This window comes from Protomyctophum bolini, assembly GCF_963924005.1.
Source record: "Protomyctophum bolini genome assembly, chromosome: 18".
NCBI lineage: Eukaryota > Metazoa > Chordata > Actinopteri > Myctophiformes > Myctophidae > Protomyctophum > Protomyctophum bolini.
Window position 1 is genome coordinate 1903546 of NC_137879.1, and position 10524 is coordinate 1914069.

Below are 10524 nucleotides of genomic sequence, written 5' to 3' on the forward strand. Positions count from 1 at the left end.
AAGGGGTTCCCGCCCAGAATGGTTTTAATAATACATAAAAGTAAACAGATTTGGACATGTGAGGTTTCTCAGCGGACAGGGAGACCCTATATAACCAGGAGAGAGGTAGGCAGGTGCTTTAGCACGTTGAGGCCTGGAAGGCGTCTGTGTCACCTCATAGCTTTAAACCACTTTAACCATTACCTTGAACTGTGTATAGCTGTTGAAAAATAGCAGATAAACAAGTTCGTATAATAGGACGGCGGACTGGCTGTAGATCTGCTATTGAGTGCAAATCTTTGAATAATATTCAAAGACGATTTTTAACTCAAATCTTTGCTAACATATTTTCAGACGGAGGTCATAGTTGGCGGCCCGGATACACAATTCTGTGGGTTCTTCTTGACATGAAAAATGTTTGAGAACCACTGATAAAGAAACTGGTCTCGGGTCTTAATGCTTTTACCCATTTGGTGTTTTAAGCATTACATGTTATGATTTTGCTATTGAAAAATAGAGTGGCGCACTACAAGCTTGTAGGTCTGCTATTTTTGAAAAAAGAAAACTCTCAGGATTCAGAAGACATTTTATAAATTTCGACGTCAGGTCAAAATGGGTTAAATGAAATGAGAGAGAGAGGAGGGAGGAAGGGCGGAGAGAGTAAGTAAGTAAGTAAATTTTATTTATATAGCACCTTTTCAGAGAGGAGAGAGGAGAGAGGAGAGAGGAGAGAGGAGAGAAGAGAGAGGAGAGAGGAAGGGAGGAGAGAAGATGAATCATTCCAGCTGTCCTTTGCCTGCGCTGATATTCAGGTGAGTTCTGCCCAACATGCTCCTCTGGGGTCGCGCGCCGTGCACTTGTAGATCTGCTATTTCTGAAGTGTGCATCCTAGCTGGCTTCATGCTTTTTTCACCCTTATCCCTAAACGAATCTTCAATTTTTTTTTTACTATTTTCAAAAAACCTCTTAAAATAGTTCAAATAGCCGATCTACCAGCCCACAACGTCTCCTTGTAGATCGGCTGGTTGAACTATTTTAAAATGTTTTTCAAAATAGTAAAAAATGGCAAATACGTTTAGGGATAAGGGAGGCACAAGATGGAGTCCCAAGCGTGCTATATAATAATAATCTTTATTGTCCCGAAGGATATTCATATGTCCGTCAGTGCTATAAATCCCTTAACCATAAACTTCTCTGCCTTTTTTTTTTTTTACTATATTTTGAAAAACATTTTTGAATATTTCAAATAGCCGAAACTGTACTGTACACCATCATCATCTTGATGTAGATTATAGTCGAACGATTATAATTATAATGTTTTTCAAAATAAAATGGAAGTTTAGGGATAAGGGGTTTAGTAAAAATAGGCCCCCAAGTAAGTGGCAATTATCCAACATTGTTATAATTATACTTTGTTATAAAATATACGGTTTTGTGAGCAGAGAAGAAAGTTGAGGGTGTGAAACAAAGTTACTGAATAGATTTCCAAAAGTTTCAAAGAAATGTCTACTCTAGTAAACTAAGAGTCTATGGATCTTCTATAATATAAAATAGTGATCTAGTATATAGTATAGCATCTAAAATTGGTGATTTCTTTTTTGGTTTCTTTGTGAATCTAATGTAAATGTTAGTTAACAAAACTGTTAAAATGTTCCACCATGAGACTCAACTGAATCGTTTTGACCCATTGAGACAAAAATGTGTAAATTAATTCATTGAGTCTTCATAAATCCCATCCTATATATTCTTTCTATATCAGTGGTTCGCAAACCTTTAACCCATTCTGACCGGGCACCCATTTTGGTGTTGGCATCATGTTATGCTTTAGCTATTAAAAAATAGCAGATCTACAAGCTCATATCGCGCCACCGAGTGGCGCGATACGAGCTTGTAGGTCTGCTATTTTTGAAAAATCGACATTTTCGAATTTTTTTGAATCTGATCTCAGGTCAGAATTGGTTAATCAGACCAGTCTGTGTCCAGTGGAAACCTCGTATGAATCTGATCTCAGGTCAGAATGGGTTAAATATAAGCAAGGATTTGAGTTACAAATGTTCGCTGCAGTGAAAGAATAGGATGCTCAAAGATTTGAGCCACATGCATTTTCACAATTCTTCCAAAAAGTCGCTGATCGTCAAGCTCGTAGCGCGACATTCGGTGCTTGTAGATTCTTGGAGGCCGTGTTGAACTTTGTGTCCTGCTCCACAAATATAGAACGTTTTGTTTCTGACACCAAATGTGCACCTTTCGGTGTCAGCAGTGTTGTTTTTGGCAGCACATTTCTATTTTAGTTTTAGTCACAGTCTCTTGAATATAGTTTTCACTTAGTTTTAGTCACATTTTAGTCACCTGGAATGTTCCAGTGTTTAGTCTAGTTTTAGTCGACGTCATGTCATACGATTTTAGTGGACTAAATCTACAGTTGATTTAGTCCACTAAAATGTGTTTTGACAGGCCTTGATGTCTTAACCCTTGGACTGCCACCCCTAATATCAGCTTATGGTGACTTATGCCAGCTATTTAAGAGATATTTGAAGGCCAATAGAAAAATGTGTGATATGACCTCAATGTCATTTTAAAGCTGCAAGTCTCTACTTTCTACAGAAAAATAAAATTATGTTTGTAGCATGTTCCATGGTTGACTTATAAGCATTTTATTACACCTTGGTTTGAGTGAAAAAGGTCCCATTCTGAGAACCCATTTTGAGTTACAAGCCGTTTTAGTTTGATAATGTTTATAGCCCCATATAACACTGTGTGATTTGACTACAGTGACACACAATAGCTCATTTCAAAGCTTTAAATCTCTACTTTACCCAGAAAGACGACAACAAGTTTCAGCATGTTGCATTCTATATTTATGGGCCGTTGAAAGCACCATGCGCTGACTAAAGTAGGCCCTGCTTTTAGGCCATTTACACTAATCTTCGAAGCTCCATAAAAAACTGTGTGATATGACTACAGTGACACACAGTAGCTCATTTGGAAGCTCTAAGTCTCTACTTTACAAAATATGTTTCTAGAATGTTGTGTTCTTTACTTACTAGGCAGTTGAATACACGATAGTTTGAGCAAAAAGGCCCTTTGAGAAATCCAGGCATTTCTCTTTCAAGGCCAATATAAACTTATGTGATATGATGACCAAGACATGAAATAACTCAAATTAAACATCAAGGACTCTACTTTACCCAGAAAAAATATATATAAGTGTCTAGCATTTCAGTGCTTTACTTCTAGGCAGTTGCATACACCTTGGTTTGAGTAAAGAACAGCCACTTTTGAATCATCTCTCCACCATAAATCTATTTTTCAGATAAATAATACTGTAGTTACAGAGTATACATGCCATGTATCGTGACGCGTTGTGAGCTTGTAGATCGGCTATTTTCAGCAAGTAAATAGCCGATCTACAAGCTCACAACGCGTCGCGACGCGTTGTGAGTTTGTACATCTGCTATTTTCAGCATGCAACCCAGTATAAAACTGGATGTCTTGTCCACTAGTCCCTTCCTAACATTTTAGTCTAGTTTTTATTTGTTGACGAAATTGTCAGTATATTTAGTCTTATAGTTTTAGTCATCATCTAGATTTGTTTTTATTTAGTTTTTATTTAGTTTTAGTCAGTGAAAAAAGGTAGACGACGAACATTTTTTCGTCTTAGTTTTAGTCGACGAAAACAACACTGGGTGTCAGGCCAGTATCATTAAGGCTATATACACAACATTGTGACCGTTTCACTGACAACATGTAAATGTATTGCAATTTCAAGAATATAGCTTGGCTGGTCTGTTATTATTTTAACGTACAGCGACTTACTCACACCCTGAAGAAGACGTTGGTCATCTTCAAATTCAAGTTTTTTTGCATCGTGACTACAAGCTGTGGTTTTGATTGATTGATTGTTTATTGTTTATTGTTTATAAGGATCCCCATTAGCTTTTGCCTTGACAAAAGCTATAGTCTTCCTGGGGTCCGACACAGACAAACATTTAACATTTAAACAAAGGCAATACTTACAATTGTTTACAAACACTATAACTCAAAATAAAACATAGTAAAATAAAATATGAAATAAGAAATAAAAAACCTAGGAGAAATAATTAAAAACAAATAAAAACATAGCAAAAAAAATCACTTTCAACACTGTATGAGGTTGTCTATACTGTACTGTGTTTAAGGTTGTCTATACTGTACTGTGTTTAAGGTTGTCTATACTGTACTGTGTTTAAGGTTGTCTATACTGTACTGTGTTTAAGGTTGTCTATACTGTACTGTGTTTAAGGTTGTCTATACTGTACTGTGTTTAAGGTTGTCTATACTGTACTGTGTTTAAGGTTGTCTATACTGTACTGTGTATAAGGTTGTCTATACTGTACTGTGTTTAAGGTTGCTTGGCAGTGAGAACTGAATTCCATAGTTGGTTCATTTTGACGGTCACCTATGGACTCAGTTCTTTTTGTCAGGCAGCTGCATTCAATCACATGCAGTGCCCATTCTGGGCGGGAACCCCTTTTGGTGTTTTAACATTACATTACATTACACTTTAGCTATTGAAAAATAGCAGATCTATAATACAAGATCGTAGCACGGCACCGAGTGCCGTGATGTGATACAAGCTTGTAGATCTGCTATAAATTGTTTGAAAAATCGTGAAAACGTGGCGCATCTTTGAATATAGCCTACTGTATATTCTTTCAGAGTGAACGTATTTAACTCAAATCTTTGCTTCTGGGAGGGGGTCCCTGGGGTCCCTGGGGGGGGGGGGGGGGGTCCCTGGGAGGGGGTCCCTGGGGGGGAGGGGGGGGTCCCTGGAACAACATATCAGATGGGTATAATTATTCTTTCATACATTTATGGCCTTTCAGGTCATTTGGAATTCTTCTTTTTTTAAGACAGGTAGGCCTATTAAAGCATTAAACCTGTTAAAACAATGTGGGCAAATTAAAAAGGTGAATTTATTCTTCTTCAGATAAATAATAATTAACTCATTGCTGCTCCCCTTGATTTGTATTGCTTGATCTGATTGAATATAGCCTACTTTATTAACAGTTTGATCTGATTGATCTGATTGAATATAGCCTACTTTATTAACAGTTTGCAAAAGAAAAAGAATGAAAGAAAAGTAGCCTATAGCCTACAGTTTATTACAAAATGATTAAAGTAAATAAAAGGATTGAACCCAAATAAAGCACTATATGGTTTGTTTCCGCATTTACCCACTGGGTGGCGCTGTTGCAGCAGGTCGCCTGTACTAGTTCTACTATAGCTTTCAATTCTCTTTTCACATCAAGGACCATCTGAGGCCACCATATTGGCCAAGGACCACCTGGAACCCCCTCACGGCCCACTGGTGGTCCCCGGACCACCTGGAACCCCCTCACGGCCCACTGGTGGTCCCCGGACCACCTGGAACCCCCTCACGGCCCACTGGTGGTCCCCGGACCACCTGGAACCCCCTCACGGCCCACTGGTGGTCCGCGGACCACCTGGAACCCCCTCACGGCCCACTGGTGGTCCGCGGACCACCTGGAACCCCCTCACGGCCCACTGGTGGTCCCCGGACCACCTGGAACCCCCTCACGGCCCACTGGTGGTCCGCGGACCACTAACCCCCTCACGGACCACTGGTTGAAAACCACTACAGTGACGTCTTCTGTTCCCTGTTGTATGTGGACACCAGTGTTGCCATGTCAGCTTATTATGAGCGACTTAGTTGCTTAGTAGTTGCTTGACATTTTGACATTTTCATGTCAAGGACCCTCAAAGAAAGTCAAAGATAAATATGGGTTCGTCTGCATTGATTGATTGCTTGATTGAGGTAATTATTAACAGTTTGCAGAATTACAGTAGCCTACATTTTAAGCAATACTCTACAAAGAGTGGACGACACCACTTGTTTACAACAGGGTCCAGTTCAGTTCATCAAAACATTTAGAGACGTACAAATATACACTATAGCCAAAGAACAGAACAGGAATTCATCATATTATATTATTGCCGGTGCAGACCCACATGATCTGAACATATTTTATTCATGTCAGGAACACGATTTGTTTTGTTAAAATGTTTAAAATATATATATATATATATATATATGCTATTTTGAAAATAGCAGATCTACAAGCTCGCAACGTTGCTCGCGAGTTTGTAGATCTGCTCTTTTCGAATAGTCCTATTATAGCCTTTGATATTATGGGGCTCGCTTCTTTTGGGCTTGTTTTCATAATTATATAGACCCGGTTTGCTTGTTTCTCTCGTTAGAAGCCGAAACGTGGCAACCCTGCTAGTGTGTGTTCTGCTCAGATGAAGTCAGCTAGTTTTAGTTAGCAGTAAAAACCCTTTAGTGACTCACTGACCGACTGACCGACTGACCCCTGCCCTGCTGATGGTAAGAGATCCATATTTTCTAATCAATCTATCAATAAACCAACCAATCCATATGGGAGCATAGGATAGTACTTTATTAAATAATAAATAAATAGCCAGCCGGCACACACACACACACACATCACACACGCACACACACACACACACACACACACACACACACACACACAGACAGACATGGGGTTTAATGCTAACCAGCTAATGCTAACAGTAACTTGTAGCTCTTCTTCTCTAATAATAATAATAACAAAGGTCTGGTTGTTGTTGTTATCTTTGGTGTTGTTAGTAAACGGTTAGCTTTGTTGCTAAACAACGTACATACAGCCTGCCATGTTATGTAGCCACAACAACAACCTGTAGGCTTAATCATGTGTTAAATATATCATTAGAAATGTGGATTGTTATTATTATTATTATTACATGGAGACTGTCAACAACCCCGAAGCTATTGATTAGCAGATCAATGGATTGATTGTTTGATTGATTGAAATCTGTATTCACAGGCTGTAGAATGTCTGTCTGTCTGTCTGTCTGTCTGTCTGTCTGTCTGTGATTTAGTTACAGACCTTCACTGATTACAATTTAGGCATTTATCAGACGCTCTTAATCCAGAGCGATTTACATTAAGCAAGAACAAAAAAGCATGGGAATACATCACATAAAAGCATTTATCATGAAACATGCGTAAGCTAAGAAAGTAACAGTGGAATATCTATATAATGAAACTATACATATATACTATACTATGCTATACATATGTACTATGACCTGCTATGACTACATACAATGCAATTATAGTGCTGTCTACATAACATGCTATAAGTCTGTATCAAATGCTATCCCCACAACAAGTGTGTGTGTGTGTGTGTGTGTGTGTGTGTGTGTGTGTGTGTGTGTGTGTGTGTGTGTTTTGCGGGCGAGGAAGGGTCCATTTGGCTGTGTGTGCAGGGTGCGAGCTTGCATGCCATGTGTGTGTGTTGTTAACTGTGTGAGCTGGCTAGTAAAAGGTCCATTTGGTTCTGTGTGTGTGTGTGTGTGTGTGTGTGTGTGACTGTGTGTGTGTGTGTGTGTGTGACTGTGTGTGTGTGTGTGTGTGTGTAGTGAACTGTGAGCATAGTGACCACTGATGCCTTAGATATAGTGTGTAACTGTAACAGCGGATGCAGATACCACGAGTACAGTGTGGAGTTCTCAGACATGTTTTCATGTCAAGGACCCCCAAAATGATGATGTGTTTTTTTACCACAGACCCCCTGCTATAGGCCGTCGCAGTCCCGCCCCCTGTCATGCCGACGCCAGGCCCAGGAAATGAATCCCAACGGCATTTTCCCCTCATAGACATTTCAAAAAATTATATTTATTTAAAGACCTTTTTAAGCGTCGTACGAAGCCAACTCTTGTCGTGACAAATCGTGACGACAAACACAATACTTAGGGCCAAACACATAATTTCAAAGAAGAAAAACGACCAAAAAAAAGTTTTGTAACCTGCCGTTTTATTTCTACTAACTGTGTTTATTGTCATGATGATTTGTCACGACAAGAGTTGTCTTTGTCCAGCGGCGTGAAACGTCTTTAACCCATTCTGAACGGGAACCCATTTTGGTGTTGGCATCATGTTATGCTTTAGCTATTGAAAAATAGCAGATCTACAAGCTCATAGCGCGCCACCGAGTGGCGCGATACGAGCTTGTAGGTCTGCTATTTTTGAAAATTCGAAGAGCGACTGACATTTTTATAATCTGATCTCAGGTCAGAATGGGTCAATCAGATCCAGTGTGTGTCCAGTGGAAAACCTCGTATGAATCTGATCTCAGGTCAGAATGGGTTAAATAAAGACTTTCTGAAAAGTCTATGAGGGAAAATAAAAAACAGGGAATTGTTTTCCGGGTCTCTCGAGGGGGCGGGACTGTGACGCTCTATAATGATCTCCTAATTTAAGTATGTTAACCCATTCTGACCTGAGATCAGATTCATACGAGGTTTCCACTGGACACACACTGGTCTGATGAACCCATTCTGACCTGAGATCAGATTCTAAAAATGTCAGTCATTCTTCGAATTTTTCAAAAATAGCAGACCTACAAGCTCGTATCGTGCCACTCGGTGGCGCGATATGAGCTTGTAGATCTGCTATTTTTCAATAGGTAAAGCATAACATGATGCTAACACCAAAATGGGTGCCCGGTCAGAATGGGTTAAGTATGTTAAATGGGAGGAGACACCCATGGCAGTGATGTACAGTAAATAAGGTGAAAATGGCGCATTTATATAGCGCCTTTATCCAAGGCGCTTTACGTAGATTGTGCATTACATTCACCCAGGTTTTCACTGGACAGTCCAGACTCCAGTCCACAGAGCTGGAGAATCCAGTCCATAGCGCTGGGCAGTCCAGACTCCAGTCCATAGAGCTGGACAGTCCAGACTCCAGTCCACAGAGCTGGAGAATCCAGTCCATAGCGCTGGGCAGTCCAGACTCCAGTCCATAGAGCTGGACAGTCCAGACTCCAGTCCATAGAGCTGGAGAATCCAGTCCATAGCGCTGGGCAGTCCAGACTCCAGTCCATAGAGCTGGGCAGTCCAGACTCCAGTCCATAGAGCTGGAGAATCCAGTCCATAGCGCTGGGCAGTCCAGACTCCAGTCCATAGAGCTGGACAGTCCAGACTCCAGTCCATAGAGCTGGAGAATCCAGTCCATAGCGCTGGGCAGTCCAGACTCCAGTCCATAGAGCTGGACAGTCCAGACTCCAGTCCATAGAGCTGGAGAATCCAGTCCATAGCGCTGGGCAGTCCAGACTCCAGTCCATAGAGCTGGACAGTCCAGACTCCAGTCCATAGAGCTGGAGAATCCAGTCCATAGCGCTGGGCAGTCCAGCAGTGTTGTTTTTGGCAGCAGATTTCTTTTTTTATTTTAGTCATATAGTCTTTGGACTGAAACTACATTTAGGTTTTAGTCACATTTTATTTTAGTCACCTGGAATGTCTTAGTGTTTAGTCTAGTTCTAGTCGACTAAGCGTCATAAGATTTTAGTCGACTAAATCTACAGTTGATTTAGTCGACTAAAATGTGTTTTGGCGGGCCTTGATGCCGTCGTAATGAGTGTTTTTACACTTGTTGAAAATAGCCGATCTACAATCTTGTAGATCAGCTTGTAGTCCAGTGGAAGACCTTAAGGGGGCGGTTTAGGTTTGGGACATATTTATGCAGGCAGTCATGTAGGTAGGAAGGTGCGAGACCATTGAGAGCTTTATAGACAAGTAAAATCATTTAAAAATCAATCCTAAAAACAACCGGAAGCCAGTGCAGTGAAGCCAAAACTGGAGTAATATGTTCTCTCATCTTAGTTCTAGTTAAAACTCTGGCTGCTGCATTTTGGACAAGTTGTAATCTGTCAGTTGTTTTCTTAGGCAGTCCTGAAAAAAGTGCATTGCAGTATAAATCAAGCCGAGAAAAAACAGGCGTGCATTAGCGTTTTTGCATCGTCCAAAGACAAATAGGCTCTGATTCGTGCAATATTTGTAAGGTGAAAAAGGGCAATCTTGGTAACATGATTAATGTGTGAATTAGAATTAAATTCAGAATCAATAATGACCCCCAGGTTCTTTACTGTACTGTTACTTTCTACAGTCAGGTTGCCAAGTCTGCTTATTATTATTATTCTTTCTGCTCACTAGAACCGATTATGAGAACTTCTGTCTTATCCTCGTTTAGCTTGAGAAAGTTCTCACTCATCCAGCATTTGATGCTAGACAGACAGGTCAACAGCGGGTCTAAAGCACAGGGATCATCTGGAGCCACAGAAAGATATAGTTGGGTATCATCAGCATAGAAATTAAAATTGACTCCGTGATTGGTAATGAGTTCTCCCAATGGCAGTATCTACAGGGAGAATAGCAGAGGACCAAGAATCGAGCCCTGTGGAATACCAGAACCCATGTCGTGTTTGTCTGAGTCAAACAGCTTAGCTAGATTGACAAAATAACTTCCGTTTGATAGGTAGGAGGAAAACCAGGACAGACAGGCCAGTATCCAGTGCTCCAGACGCTGTATTAAAATTGAATGATCAATCGTGTCAAATGCAGCCGTTGAAAATATGGTGTTGGTTCGTTCATTCCTGCCTTGTCTGTACTCTACTCTACTCCCACAGAGTCCAGTCC